At 30.9% G+C, this 4,734-nt stretch overlaps 1 long non-coding RNA gene across 1 annotated transcript; it reads left to right on the top strand.

Moving 5' to 3' along the window:
* Positions 1 to 389: 389 nt before the first annotated feature.
* Positions 390 to 2,936, top strand: LOC102594029 (uncharacterized). Its single transcript, XR_001474359.1, has 3 exons — positions 390 to 746; positions 2,398 to 2,458; positions 2,544 to 2,936. It is a non-coding gene; the product is annotated as an uncharacterized lncRNA (long non-coding RNA).
* Positions 2,937 to 4,734: the final 1,798 nt, after the last annotated feature.

The raw sequence follows: 4,734 nt of genomic DNA on the forward strand, positions 1-4,734 counted from the left end.
CATTAACACTTTTACTAAGTATGTTTACAGATACCTCGGAGTCCCTTCCCATTAAAGCTATTCCAATGGAGTTCGGATATTATTGTGTATATATTATTGACGTTAGATAAATCTTAGGCCGTTTCTCATATTATTGTTTATTTTATTATTTGTGTATACCACATGCCTATTATAGTTGTATATTATTTTTATCTCCTTCTCAATTTGAAAAAAATAAATTCAATCGGGACTTATAGTTATGGATTTCAATGAATGCCTAATACCTTTTCCTTCGACACAACTTGAACCCTTACTGAAAATCTATAGATTTTGTAAACATTTTTTATTTAGTTAATTAATTGATTTCCTAGTTTTCCTATATTCTCTCTTATTTAATAAGAGGCTACCGAGAGCAGCTTAGGGTCGTGCTACTTGCCGACTTTAACAAGAGACTTCAAATTGACCAGCAGGGGATAGTAGGGCCATTTTTGGTATTTCAATCAACTTGAATATTCACCTGATCCCTTATCTTTTCCCATCAATCCTAACGCCACCGCTAAAGAGCTCCACCTCCAAACGTTTGCTCTGTCCTCTTCTCTAGCTCTCAAATTTGCACCATGGTGGTCAACGGAGTTTATACCTCCGTCTCCAAAAAAGTTTCTCTCCAGGTCGTCGGCCGCTTTCTCTCTCCAAACCTCTGTTTTCTCTTCATCTCCTCTTGTTCTTAACCTGGCACTTTGATGGAGTTTATAGCTACCTCCTATTAGGTAATCATAAATTTTATGGGTCTTTTTGGTGTTTTGATTCTGATTCCTTAACTTTACTTTGGCTTTTTGATTTGTTGATTCTTTTGTGATTTCTTTGTGTCCCACATTTTTGTTGGTTCTTTAGCTATTCCGTTTTTATCGTTGTTTTCCAGTGGGTTTTGGTTCTTCGAATTTGATTTTTTTCTTCCTTCTAACTCCTCTTCTTCTTGACTTTAGACTTCTCCAGATTTGAAAGTTCTCTTACATTTCCACTTCTTTGTAATTTTTGGCTTTATCTTACCTCAGTGATTTGTCATCTAAAATTCTAATTTTGAGGCTGTACGATACCTTTCATTTTTTAAGTGTGCTAAATTGGTAGTTCTATGATAGAAGTAGAACCAATATTATTGTTTCAAGGTGAACACTAATGCACTCAATATGTTGAATAATATGCTTAAAGGATTCCGTTTGGCTAAAGAGACTATATTGTTTGCCGGAACTCAATACTTTTTGGGGGAGTGCCAAAGTTCACAAATTTGACTTTACTCTTGCCAGTAGGACATTTGTGTTTTATAGATACCTGCGAGCAGAATTTGCAAATTTTGATACTTTTTTTTTTCTTGATCCTCTTTTATATGAGTGAATCTCCGTTTTACTTTTTAATTGATCTTGATTCATTATTGCCTCCTGAAGGACGGGATACTTTGGATAGAATTGAAAGAATGAATTACTACATGGATGTAAGTTTGAATATAGTAGCTCTATATTTATTAATTTTCTCGAGGAAATTATAAATGACCTTTTGGTTTTACTTATTAGCTTTCTATAAACTATTTTAGCTTGAAATTTAGTATAAAAAAGTAAGTATTTCGAGGACACAGATAATCTAATGTCTTTAAAGAGGTAAATATACTATACACAAATGTTTTCAATTTAACTTATCCAAGGTAACAAACTTTTCACTTAGAACTTCTGAAAAATAATAATCTCTAATTCTCAATATATATAGTATCAATTATTTTCAAAACTCTAAAGATTGTACATCTGAAATGCGTGATCAAAATAGAGAAGTTTCACTATTAAAATTTAAACTATATTAGATATACACAATGCATGTATATATGAGTTGATTTAATTTAGTATCTTAATATTCACTTTTTCGAAGGAGGAACCTAAACGAGTTCGACATAAAACTTGATTGTTGAAATGAAATATGGTTATGAGAGGTTGTTATTACAAACAGGTCTCATTGTATACATCATCATAGATTTTTATTTCTCATTACATAGATTAAGGTAACCCATATTTGAGAATCTATGGACAGCAACATAGAATATTTATGACTCATGTTGTGATTTTCATAGTAAATGCAGTACTACCTTGCTTTCAAGATTTACTGGTGTACTTTCTTTGACAATAAAGCCTTATTTCTTAACTGTTAAATTTGAATGCATTGCTCCACTCCATATAGTTCTGGTGTATTATAGTGCTTCTCTTTCTTATTTAGTTTTTCCCCAGTTATGTAAGTGCAATATGTGAATTTAGAATTGTAACGAAAGATTTTTTATTTCAATTCTTAAATGAAACTCCAATTTTATTTAACACATTTTAAATAAGTTTACCAATTTGTTACTCATAGTGTGTTCTTAACTTGTTATCCAACTTACAACAGAGTTCAATCTCACAGTATAATATGCTGGTTACTATCTCATTCGCCGCATCTACAATTTCAGGTAACTAACTCATTTTTTCAACTGATTAGAAAAATTTATTAGTTTTCTGTAGAACTTACTTTGAGCTTCATCTGATATTCAATAGGATGTGAGCACACAAGATTCAACAGCGCTTACGATGCTCTAGATGTAAATCCGTATGTATAATTGTTGGGGAACACAATAGAGATACTTTATGCCCTACTACAGCTCAACCGAAACATACTTAACTTGATCATAATAAATTTCTCTGCTTTACTTATGAGTACAACATATTGTACTGACCTTGTGTTCGTGTTCGTGTTGGGCCCGGGCAAGTATATTTAATAGGAAGAAAGTCTAGCCTATAATTAAGCCAAATGGCAGCACAAGAGAAAGACATGTGGCAGTTTAAGGCAAGAATTAGTTATTTAGTTAACTAACTTTTAATTTTTTTTACAGCATTTACTTAAAAACATATTTTAGTAAGTTGTGATAATTTAATACTTACTTTTCTATACATTTTTAGGTTATTTTTATTTTATTACGTTTTTTAACATTTAAAACATATTTCCCTACTCATAATGACGGTTATTTATTCAATCTAATTTGAGTTCCTAGAAACGAAATAATTCATATAAAACAATTTACATAGATAATAAATATCTTTTACCACATCTAGAACTCCATCTTCAAAACAATTTGGAAGATTTCTATAAAAAAGAATATTATATTGTAACTAACAGAGGCCTATTTTTATAAAATAATTTATATCGTAACTAACCAAATCTTATTTTTAGGTGTTATAACTAATGAGAATATATTTTTTCAATTTTCTTTGCTAATTAAACTTATTTAAATGAGAAAAAATTGGATATCCAAAATAAATAGGATATAATCACGGTGAATTATTTTTATATGTGCACTCTTAAAAAATACAATTTCAGAGTTTATGAAAGATAGAACTTCTATTAAATTTAACAATTTCCTACACTTATATATAGTACTAGTGGTGAAGAGCCCATTTAGTGCACGAACCCAATATTTATTTACAAGTTAATTTTTAATTGATGTTGATCAAATAATTTTAAATTTTAAATTTGAATAAAGCATAAATGTGTGTGTGTTAAATTTTTTGAGGACATGCATATCTTGATAGACATAAACACATAGTATATGAATAATCCACATGAGAGCTATTGTGGACTCAATTAAGCAATTAAGCAATACTAGAGTTATTGTTACACGAACAAAATGATTCAATTTAAAGAGAAAGTGTGACTATTTTATGTGAGGTATGGTAGGTAAAGATTAAAGTAATGAATTTTTATGGATTTGAACTTAGGGTTGTAATAGTTGGACTAAAATTAAGTGTTGGGCTCGAGAAAATTCTAAGGTTAAAGGACTTAAGTTAATTAAAATTTGGCGAAATATTTATATTTTATTTAAGAATGATATATAAATAATTATAAATATATATATATATATATTTCTCGGTTTGGTTATTTTTGTGGTTCTTTTTTGCTAAAACGAAAACTAAACCAAATAGTATCGATTTGCAAAATTTATAACCTAACCAAATTAAATATCAATTTTTTAATCGATTTGTTTCGGATTACAGTTCAGTTTAATTTTTTTACCATTACCATGAACAACCCTAGTCGTTTCTAGTAGAGTCATGCTTCTGAGTGTGTTGTGCACCACACTAATAATCATGAGGCTATGAAGCATATAGGAGTGGTTACTTTTTCTTCTCATTCCAAATTGTGCAGAAGGTTAAGTCCTAGGAGCTATGGGATTGAGTTCACGTTTGTTATCTTTGTGCAGAGATGCCTGTGACTCGAAGAACAAAAATCAGCCATATGTTAGACGAAGTTGCAGGTGAGAGAACGAGTAGGGTGTGGCCAAATTGTCATAACCAGGGATCAGATTGGTAAAAATGAGAGCGCCCAAATTGTCGTAACCAGGCTGGGCTGGAACGCTCTTCTCGCATATTTTATTTTATTGCGAGTAATGACCACTCATCATATCCCATTAAAACTTGCTTGAAGGATCATGTTTTTTCAAAGCCCACAACCTACATTATTTATTCAAGCCACCAGTGTGGGATATTTACTTCCGTAGGCTTGTTTTTTTTTTTGGATAAAATATTAGATGGCTGTTGGTTCAGCATTTGGTAGCCCTCACCTTGCTAAAATTGTTGTAATTTTCTGTGAATGTTTGGTAGGGCTTTGGCCATTATTTCACTGAAGATTGAAAAAGTGTGTAGACAGATATGAATCTTTCCTAAAAAGTTTTGCAATATTGAAGATGATAAT

The sequence above is a fragment of the Solanum tuberosum genome, unplaced genomic scaffold (assembly GCF_000226075.1).
Source record: "Solanum tuberosum cultivar DM 1-3 516 R44 unplaced genomic scaffold, SolTub_3.0 scf00190, whole genome shotgun sequence".
Taxonomy (NCBI): Eukaryota; Viridiplantae; Streptophyta; class Magnoliopsida; order Solanales; family Solanaceae; genus Solanum; species Solanum tuberosum.